This window comes from Anopheles merus, chromosome X (assembly GCF_017562075.2).
Source record: "Anopheles merus strain MAF chromosome X, AmerM5.1, whole genome shotgun sequence".
Classification (NCBI taxonomy): Eukaryota; Metazoa; Arthropoda; class Insecta; order Diptera; family Culicidae; genus Anopheles; species Anopheles merus.
The window spans coordinates 20,723,229-20,735,093 of NC_054081.1; positions in this window are offsets into that span (position 1 = coordinate 20,723,229).

Below are 11,865 nucleotides of genomic sequence, written 5' to 3' on the forward strand. Positions count from 1 at the left end.
GACAGATTTTTTCTCAATCGTTGTAAATAATGGTTTTATCTCGCCGAGATTTCAAGTGCTAATGTTTATTCCCTGTCAAATTCACTGTTCTTCCAATTCTTCTTATTTGAAATTACGATCTAATCCTTTCTGTACTTTCTTACGCTAGTTGTCCTAATTCTAATTGTGCCATGCACATTGCCTACCATAAGGTGTCAACATGCCGGCCACCAAAAACCCAAATGGGTTTTTTCTAATCGCCTGTCTTATTACCCTCTACTTGTTCAGGTTCATCTGCTTGTTGAGGTAAATTGCAGATGGACAATAATATAGGGCCTTTTTTCATCGCTCCGTGCACTTGCTTACCACGTCTCTTGTGTGTGTGTGAGTGTGTGTGTGTGTGTGTGTGTGTGTGTGTGTGTGTGTGTGTGTGTGTGTGTGTGTGTGTGTGTGTGTGTGTGTGTGTGTGTGTGTGTGTGTGTGTGTGTGTGTGTGTGTGTGTGTGTGTGTGTGTGTGTGTGTGTGTGTGTGTGTGTGTGTGTGTGTGTGTGTGTGTGTGTGTGTGTGTGTGTGTGTGTGTGTGTGTGTGTGTGTGTGTGTGTGTGTGTGTGTGTGTGTGTGTGTGTGTGTGTGTGTGTGTGTGTGTGTGTGTGTGTGTGTGTGTGTGTGTGTGTGTGTGTTTGTTTTACAAGGAGGGGGAATCTTCGAAAGACTCCTATTGTCGCACGGGTGTTGGATTTAGGATAGGATTTTTACCCAGTAAACCCCCTCCTTGGGCCATCTACCCTTCCCCATGGGTTCACCTTTCGGTATGCTTCTTGGGGAAGGGCTATGCATTAGCATTACATCTCACTATTGCAACATGGACCACATTCGCGAGACAGAATGACAGTCCTGGAGACACTCGTAATACCACACAAAAGCACAGAAAGTACGCATTCACTTGAGTTACAGGCTCACTTCAATTCGTGCATAGATATACTAAACACTTTCACAATACGCACAACACTATTTACGAACGCCCAAGTCGTTGATCCGCTTTCCATAAGGTCAGCAGCTTCAACAGTATTGATCGCATGCCGTTTGCTATGACTTCCCATGTTTCAGCATTCTTTAACATCACCTCGGTCAGGTTTGTTCCGTTGATTGTTGTTCCGCACTTTACGGTGATTTCATGACGTTCCTCAGCAAAACGAGGGCAATGAAAAAGCACGTGTTCTGCTGACTCCACGATGCTCACACACGCTGGGCAGTCTGGCGAGCTTGCGTGACGGTACTTGTGAAGATAACTCCGGAAACACCCATGGCCGGAGAGGAACTGAGTTATGTAGAAGTTAACTTCGCCGTGTTTTCTGCTCGTCCATGCAGCGATGTTCGGGATCAGTGCATGTGTCGTACGCCCCTTTGTTGAACAATCCCATTCAGACTGCCACTTTCTCATAGAGAGCTGCTTTGCTGAGGATCTGGATAATCCCGCGATTGAGACTCCGGAGAAACTGCAACACTCAGAATCCTCTGCTAATATGAGGCAGATGGGAACCATGCTTGCGATAACACAAACTGCCACGTGCGATATTGTTTTGTAGGCACAAACAACTCTCATAGCTAGCAATCGGTGCACTCTGTTCACCAACTGTCGGTTTTCCTTTAGCACCAGAACATGTGCACAGATCGCAGCGTTATAACGCAACCGTGAGATGGCCACGTCAGCAAGAAGTCGCCTGCAGCTACTCTTGGGCCCTCCAATGTTCGGCATTATTTGTATCAACGAGTTTGCTGCCTTAAAGACGTTGTTACAGGCGTACTCGACATGCTTCCGGAAACTTAAGCGGTCATCGATGATCACACCAAGATATTTTAGATGACGTATCGATTCAATACGTTCATCACCGACCTGGATCCTGCCTGACTGCACTGTCTTGTGGCTACTTATGATGAGGAATTCCGTTTTTTTTATGGGCGATTCTAGCCTCATTTGTTGCATCCACGACTCGATTCTGCTTACGGAGTCGGATGTGAGGAGTTCAATCTCTTCTATTGACTCACCAAGGACAGTAAGAGCAATATCATCAGCAAAACCTATCACTTCAGCTCCTGGAGGAAGCCCTAGGGTCAAAACTCCGTTGTACATAACATTCCAGAGAGTTGGACCCAAAATCGAACCTTGAGGAACGCCAGCGGTGATGCTCATTTTTTTGATTCCCAGATCTGTGTCGTATAAAAGCACCCGGTGATCCAAATAGCTTTTCAGCAGCCTACAGAGGTACGGTAGAACCATCATCTTGGAGAGAGCTGCATGTATGGCCTCCCAGTTGGCACTGTTGAAAGCATTCTTTACGTCTATCGTAACGATCGCGCAGTATCTGTTTAAAGTCCTCTTTTTAGCAAGGCGCTTCGTCCTTTCTTTAAAACAGCTGCGATCGCTTCACCAGTAGACCGCCCCTTTCTAAAGCCAAACTGTCTGTCCGACAGTCCGTGTTCGCCTTCCGTATAGACAACTAATCGGTTGAGTATTAGGATTTCTAGTATCTTGGCGAAATTGTCTATCAATCCTAAAGGCCTTAGTGCTGATGCGTCGCCGGGGGTCTTCCCAGGCTTTGGTAGAAGAACGAGTTTTTGTCGCTTCCAGGGTATCGGAAAAAAGCCAGTATCGAAGCAGTTCTGGAACACTGATAAAACAGCTTCCGGGTACGCTTTGATAGCTGCTTTGATCGCTTCAATGGGAATACCATACGGACCAGGTGCCTTCACCAGTTTGAGATGGTCTGCAGCCTTCTGTAGTTCATCAGCGGATATTGACACAAGTTCAACATCAGGATTGCGGGGTATATCACGTGGAGTTTGTGGCTCATGGATAGGAAACAACTGTAGGTCTTGGCCGATCATCTTACCCATTAGCGTTCGGTAAGCACCAAACGGGTTGTTTTCAACCTCATCGCATAGGGCCAAAAAGCATCTCCTTTTACTTGCCTTGATCTTCCGTTTTAGATTTGATCGTGCCAGGATGTACAAACGTCTCAGATCCTCGATGTGCTTCGATGCAATGGCTTCGGCACTGGGCTATTTCGGTAGTCCACCAGTAAGCTCTCCGTCGTGGGTAAGGTCCCCCTTTCCTTCGTGGCATAGAGGAGTCACAGGCGTTGGCGATCGCTGACGCTAGCTCCAATGCTGGCGAGGTGTTTGAGAAATCACCAAACCTCAATGCCTCAATAAACAGTTCTTCGTTGAAGCATTGTGTTTTCCAGGCTGGAAAACCGGAGCCCTGGCCAACCCTGTGGCACTTGCTTCCTGCCGTGTAGCGTATCACTCGGTGGTCGCTGAGGGTGTAGGCGTTGCTTACCCTCCAGTTCATGGAAGAAGCCAATGCTGGACTACAGAACGTAAGGTCTATAATGGAAGTTCTGCTATTCCTTACAAATGTGGGACAGGAACCAACATTTACCAGTGCTAAGTTCAGTCTAGAAAAGTGCTCCAACACTCGTGTGTATGTGTGTGTGTGTGTGTGTGTGTGTGTGTGTGTGTGTGTGTGTGTGTGTGTGTGTGTGTGTGTGTGTGTGTGTGTGTGTGTGTGTGTGTGTGTGTGTGTGTGTGTGTGTGTGTGTGTGTGTGTGTGTGTGTGTGTGTGTGTGTGTGTGTGTGTGTGTGTGTGTGTGTGTGTGTGTGTGTGTGTGTGTGTGTGTGTGTGTGTGTATTTTACATAGAGAGTGTGTTTTTTATGTACTTGTGTGTGCATCTGCGAGTGCGCGGGTTTTAGCATCTGCGAGTGCTTGACATGATGTCATATTGCGTCAAAAGTATTCTGATAATGTTTGTTTTCATGTAAAATAGCATACGTTCACACTTGGATAAAAGCTAAAGTTTGCATTGAGAGCAGCGCTTGTTCCTCAGACGAGAACGCAGGTGAGCTGTTTGATGAATGTCAATGCGACAGCGGTGTGAAATGGAAACGCGCACAATAGCAATGAACTCGGCATTCCCTAACATCTGATTCTCCAGTGCACGCCATTGAAAGGCCTGCGTGCATCTCTGCGTTGAACGTAGTGTGCGCATGGGAAACTTTGTGCGTGCATTGAGCAAGCGCGGCAGTATTCCGTTCTCGACTTGATTGGGTAGACGCTCACTCGCTTACTCATTGATAGTTTTTATCCATACGCTTTTTTCGCTGCTCGACAATGATGTGATTCATCGCGTATGAAAGCAGAACGCAGGCAGTGCACGGCATCAGTCGTGTCCAAGTTTTTAACCAGTGCGTTCTTGACGGTCCAAGCAAGCAATTTTTGTAACAATGGGTCGAGGTAAACATTCTACCGATTATCAGCGCCATATCATAAAGCGAATGGCGGCTGATGGCATTAAGCGCAAAACGATCGAGTTCGTGATGGAACGATCGCGCACTTTTGTGGCAAACGCGCTTCGGACAACCGAAACGCGCAAGTCACCCGGACGTCCTAGAAAAACTACGGCGGAGGAATATCGTGAAATTTTAATGTATCGAAGAAACACTGATCGCGAGGGCGGTGGTCCTGCTAATAACAACAAAAACCTAACTTAAAACACACTACAAAAAAACTACTTACAAATCGATCCGAAACGACATACATGTGACACAAACACACACACAAATACACATTCAAACATACACACACACACACACACATACACACGCACATAAAAACATACAAACACACACACACAAACACAAACAAATACAAACCACACTGTTTGAAATTAAATTTACTTCACACTTTATGAATTTGATCGCGCCAGTTTATCGACGGATAAAAACATTTATTGTCGTTTATTTATAATTAATTCCACAACTTCACAATTCCGCTTCGTTCGTTTTTGCGTTCTTGCTTTCTTGGCGGCTTTCCTCGGTCTCATCCTTCCTCGCTCTCTTCTGTCAATTCTCTGTAGTTCATATTCACGGCAAGGTTGGATCGTTGCAAGGTTGGATCGTTTTCAAAATTACCGTTAACACGACATTCGTGTTTTGACGTTCGTTACACCCCCCCCCCCCCCAGTATGCCAATGTATGTTGGCTTACTCCTCAGTATTCCTGCGAACGTCTAGTACCGCTAGTTTTACCGCGGGTCTCTCGTAGACTGCTCCAGTTGATGTTTTTACTGTTGCTGAGCGGACCTGTCCGTCTATACTAACCTTTCTTGCTACCACTCTTCCTCTTGGCCAACAGTTCCTTGGCAGCTTTGGAGCAACTATCAGCACGATATCGTCGATTTTGATTGGAGTAGCTGGAGTGAACCACTTTGATCGCCGGGTTATCTCTGGCAAATAGTCACTCAACCATCTTTTCCAAAATTGATTGGCTATGATCTGAGAAGTACTCCAGTTCTGTCGCTGGCTAGGTCCATGATCATCTAGTTGCACTAATGGTTTACTTCCGTTCGATGAGCCTAGTAAGAAATGGTTGGGTGTTAGGGCAGGTGCAGCATCGTGATCAATAGAGACATGAGTAAGTGGTCTTGAGTTTACTACGTTTTCAATTTCAATGAGAAGGTTGTTGAGAATTTCATCTGATAACTTCTTGGAAGTACACGCCGCCATAAGGTTTGACTTTACTGTGCGTATTAACCTTTCCCAACTGCCACCCATGTGTGGTGCTGCTGGTGTAATAAACTCCCATTCCGTATCGGCGTCTACAAACTCTTTTGCAATATCCTTTTCATTGAATTCTTTATCTAGCTTCGCTAGTTCTCGCTGTGCACCAATAAAGTTTGTTCCGCGATCGCTGTAAAATTTTCTTGGGCGGCCACGCCGAGAGATGAAATTTCTTAGAGCTACAAGACTCGTCGTATACAAGAGCTCGTTGTTAGAGTTTGAACTAACTCAAGATGTATAGCCCTAGTCGTGAGACAGATAGCCAACATTACCCATCTCTTTTGGTTACTTCTGCCCACTGCGACTTCTATGGGTCCAAAGTAATCGATGCCTGTATGTGTGAATGGTCTGGAAAAAACTTCTAGACGTCCTGGTGGTAGATCACTCATGCGCGGTGGGTTCGGTTCTGCTTTTTCATTTTTACAATGTTGGCAATTTCTACGTACGTTGTTGAACAATGGGCGGAGCCGACTAATGCAATACTTTTGCCGCAATTCGTTTATGACTGTTTCAACATTGAGATGGTGATACTTAACGTGGTAGTGTAAAACTATTAGTTTTGTAACGTAATGTCTGTTAGGCAAAATAATAGGAAATTTTGCATCTTCTGTGGCATAATGACATGCTGCTACTCGGGATTTCATTCTTACAGGGTTTTCCAATTGAGTTTAGACTAGAAGCATACTTTTTTTGAATAGTCGCAATAGATTCTTGACTAGCATCCTCTATTTTTGATTACGATCAATGGATTTTTGACTAGCAGCAATTGATTTCAGCAGGCCGGTTGCTGGCACGGAGTGACCAGATTGTTTTTAGAGGTTATCGGTAGGAAATCTAAAGCAAACTCGGTAATTTTCGGTAAAAACAACTTTTTATTCACTCACAAAATTTATTAAATTTCAAATTTATTGTTGAACGGTGAATACTTAGAAAAATATTTGAGTTTCGGTCAGAAAAATTGAGTTTTAGTGTGCTCAATTGTAAACCAATATTCGATCGAAAATCGATAGAACTACATATGGTCACTCTGAAAAACATGTGCAATCTAGCTTTTGGTTAGGTTATGCCTGTGGGTCTACTACTGCATATTTCAATTCAGCCGTTAAGTGCTTTTGTGTTGTATTGTGCATTCATAAAATCAAAACAATAGCATCGAAAACATATCATATAAAATATATCTTTCTTTGTGGATGATATATAACAGTAAAACAAATGATTTAATCAAATGAGCGTATGAAATTAAATATTATCCACAGATTATTATTCAAGTCAATCTGTCACACCGGATGTTATAAACGCGTCGCTCTTAGGCTGTCATGCAGGGACCTGCTGAAATCAATTGCTCCTAGTCAATAATCCATTGCTCGTAATCAAAAATAAAGGATGCTAGTCAAGAATCTATTGCGACTATTCAAAAAAAGTATGCTGCTAGTCTAAACTTAATTGGAAAACCCTGTATAACTCCTTCTCGATCAAGCCAAGGAGAGAGTTTATATAATGCGCTTGTTTTTGGGAGTTTTAGTGTATCACTATTTTCGGATGTTGTGAATCGTTTAAGTTTATTATACTCCATGCCGTAGTATTCTCTCTGCGCTAATTGTATAATATAATTTTCCGCCTCGCCTAATTCCCTCGTTCGCAATGGCCCTCGATTGACCTGTACTCTGTTACGAATATTATGTACAAATCGCTTAATCCATCCCACCCCTTTTTTTATTTTCCGCCAGCTAGAATATTTCTCTACATGTATGGTTGGTGTGGCAGAAACCGTATGAACTAATACATTAGCTTTTAGTTCATTATCTGTTGAGTTATTTACATTATCAGCATAAGGCCATTTATGTTCGTCTTCATATAAAACATCAGGTCCCTTGAACCATCGACTATCATTAGATAGATTTGGCGGGTGAGTCCATTTTATAGCATCATCGGCTACATTTTGCTTGCTGGGTATATATCGCCATTCCTTACTTTTCGACAACTCAAAGATCTCAGTTACGCGGAAGCCAACGAAAAGACTATATCGGCGGTGATCGGAATTAATCCAACATAATACGTCTCTTGAATCACTCCAGAAAATTTTGCGAGATATTTTGATCTTTAAAGCCTTTTCAACTGTGCTTGCTAGTCGAGCTCCAATAAGAGCTGCTTGCAACTCCATTCTCGGGACTGACGTTAATTTCAATGGTGCCACCTTTGTTTTTGATGTTACGATAGAACAGCGAACGTTTTGTCCATGAACGACTCTCAGAAAGACAATGGCCGCCATTCCGCTCCCTCCAGCATCTACGAATGTATGTAGTTGAACATCTTCAGCATCATTGATGGAATATTGCTGGGAATAGCATCGGGTTATTTTTACTTGTTCGATTTGTGGTAGAAGTTTTATCCATATCATCCACTTCTTCAATTCTTCAATATGTACTGGTTCATCCCAATCAACTCTTGAGCGCCAAACATCCTGTAAGATCACCTTGAGGTATCCTAAAAAATGTGCAATTAGTCCGAGAGGGTCGAATATGGACATAAGGACTTGTAGCATTTCTCGTTTAGTTGGTGATCGATTTCCCGTTAACAATGATGTATCATAACGATGCCACCACACTTTATACGTCAGCACGTCTAGGGCAGTGTCCCACCACATGCCTAGAACTTTTTCTACGTGACTTTTTGATGAAAAGTTCATACATTTTTCGGTAGAAACACTTCCATTAACATACGCCTCAACGGATTTACAGTTGCTTATCCAATTGCGCATTTCAAATCCTCCAGCACTGTGAACAGTTTTTACGTCGTTTATCAATTGTAAGGCTCCACTTTCTGTTTCAACACTCACAAGCAGATCATCAACGTAATGAGAATGAACGATAGCTTCATATGCTTTGGGGTGAGTAGTTTGAAAACGTTCCGCGTTCCGATTTTTCACGAACTGGGCAGTGCAAGGTGAACAACATGCACCAAAGGTCAACACGGTCATAGCATACACGGCAAGTTCTCCATCTTGTTCTGTCCAATAAAAACATTGATACATTTGATCCTCTCTACGCATGCTTATCTGGTGAAACATTTCACGAATGTCACCTGCGATCGCAATTTGACCCAAACGAAAGCATAATAATATGTTCAATAGAGAACATAAAAGATCCGGTCCTTGCAATAACATACAATTCAACGATAGGCCATGCGAAGACTTCGCTGCTGCGTCCCAAACAATTCTTATCTTTCCTGGTTTGTTGGGATTTTTAATAGGGAAGATAGGTAAAAACCATTTTACTTCGGAGATTTCATTTGAATCCAATTTTCGAACATATCCTTTATGATAATATTCTGATATCATATTATGTAGAGTGTGGTTTAGCTGTTCATCTCTTTTCATTCGTCGTTCTAAGTTGCGGTGACGACGTAAAGCCATCTTTTTATTTACTGGTAGACCGACGTTTTCTAATCTCCATAGTAAACAGGATTCAAAACTGTTGTAATCTAGCAATCGTTGTAGATCACAGTAGTCTATGAACGTAGTTAAGGATTAGTTGGTTGTAATAAAACATTCAATCTGAACAGACGTCTTTAGGTTATGGGCGACAAGCACAAAGAAGTGGCGGTTCACGGAATACCGCAGTTTTCCGGAACAGGCTACGACACCTGGAAATTTCGGGTCGAAGTGTTTTTGAAAGCGTCGAAAGTATGGGACGCAGTGGTAAAGGACGTTCCATCAGTGGCCAGTGAAGTGACCAAGTTTGAGGAAATGGACGCGAAGGCAATGTCTCTACTGGTGAGCTTTATTTCTGACGAATACTTGGGATGTATTCGAGAAAAATCCACTACGAAGGAAATGTGGGAAGCACTAGAGAATACATTCGCCAAGAAATCCTCGGGAAGGCAAATGGTCTTAAGGAACCAGATCGCTCGTCTGAAGTTGAAGGAAGGGACATCGTTGCGCGCCCACCTTCAACAATTTGAGGATCTGGTTCGGCAGCTTCGAGTGGCCGGATCAAAACTTGAAGAAAGTGACGTCTGTTCGGCTTTGAGTTTAACGCTTCCGGAGTCCTATGATCCCCTGATGACGGCATTAGAAAACCTTCCTGAATCACAATTAACGTATGAATTAATGAAGACCCGGTTGCTAGGTGACGAATGCAAGCGCTTGGATAGAATCGAAAATTCTGAGGAGAAGCCTACTGCATTTGCTGGAAAAAATCGAAATAGGAACGGTTTTGAAAAATTCAACGGAAAATGTCACAACTGTGGAAAGAAAGGGCATATGAAAAGGACTGTCGAATTAAAACGAAAGCCAACGTTGCCAGTGAATCAAGACAAGTTGTGTTCATGGCGGATGGAATCGGTCGTAGGGTACAAACCGGTGATCAGCTTCAATTCCTGCTGGATTCAGGAGCTAGTGACCACATGGTAAATTCGAAAAAGTTTTTTACAACCGTGGAAAACTTGAAACAGCCAGTTTTCATCGATGTAGCGAAGAATGGGGAATCTCTCGTGGCCAAAGAAAGCGGCGTTATTAACGGAATGAGCAACCATGGCGTTCTGATGAGCGCTGAAAACGTTCTGTATGTGCCGACTTTAAGAGAAAACCTCATGTCTGTGAAAAAGCTAACGAAGGCTGGTGTGGAGGTCATATTTCAAGAAACGCAAGTGATAATGAAAATCAATGGAAAAATAATTGCAACTGGAAAACAGCGAGGAAATCTGTACGCTATCGAATTGAAAATTGAACGGGCTAATGCAAGTATAGCAGAAGTGGAGTATGCTGATCTTTGGCACCGTCGTCTCGGTCACATCAGTGAAGGTGCCATGTCTACTATGATACGTGAAGACCTTGCTCTGGGTGTGCGCTTCAAACCGGAAAAGCTCAAGTTCTGTGACGTGTGTGTCTTGGGTAGACACTGTCGGGAGCCGTTCAATGGTGCCAGAGAGAGGGCAACCCGAACGTTGGAACGTATCCACTCTGACGTATGTGGACCGATCGACACGCCATCGTGGGAAGGACATCGCTACTTCGTCTCGTTCATAGACGATCAGTCCCATTTTGCTGTGGTGTATTTGCTTCGAAAGAAATCGGAGGTCTTTGAAAAATTCAAAGAGTTTTCAGCAATGGCGACTGCGATGTTTGGTACGAAAATTTCAAAACTCACTATAGACCAGGGACGTGAGTATTTTTCGAATAATCAACAGAAGTACTACAAGGCGATGGGAATTCAGGTGGAGCCAACAGTAGCCTACTCACCGCAACAGAACGGGGTCGCGGAACGGTTCAACCGAACTCTTATCGAAAAGGTACGTACTATGTTAATTGGATCGAATGCGCCCAAGTCATTGTGGAGTGAAGCTGTGCTAGCAGCTGTGTTCATCTTAAATCGAAGTCCAACGTCTGCGATATCAAAGAACGTTACGCCTGCTGAACTATGGTATGGAAGAAAGCCAAGTCTGGAAAAGGCTCGTGTCTTTGGATGTCAAGCATTTGCATGGGTGCCGAATCAACAAAGAAAGAAGCTTGATGCAAAAAGTCGACAGTTATTCATGGTCGGATATGCACCAAACGGCTATCGGCTATGGGACAAGGATTCTAAACAAATCGTTATTGCTCGTGATGTGAAGTTTAACGAAACATATTTTCCATGGACGAATGATACACAAAATAACGGAAAATTATTTGTACCGCTAACCTACGAGCAAGAGGGGGAAAAAGTAATCGAGGAAGAAGTGATCGAGTATGCCGTTAATATACATCCGGAAGAAGAAGATCCAGACGAGCAATATGGGGAAAACTCTTCAACTGAATCACTTGACTGCGATGGTGTCCAATCGTGTAATGATGATGAAGATGCAGCGGAAGCAGACGATACCGCGCTCCCTTCGCATCTAGATCTGGACTTGTCTTCCGGCCCTAGTGGCGAACAGTCTAGGAGGCGCAGCGAACGGGAGCGCCGATTTCCCGGTAAGTTCCTTGACTATATTACCGGATTCAGTGCTTGTGCTGTTGGACCTCCGTTTTCTTCAGACGTTCCAGAAATGTATAACGACATTAATGCTCGTGAGGATCGTGACCGATGGTACCAAGCGGTACAAGATGAACTAAACTCCATGAAGGTCAACGATGTGTGGAAGCTGACGGTGTGTCCAGCCGGTGTGAAACCGCTAAAAACAAAGTGGGTGTTCCGGTTGAAGGAGGATGAAACCGGACAACAGGTCCGGTACAAGGCACGACTTGTAGTCAAAGGGTTTCTACAACGGCCCGGATTGACTTTGAAGACA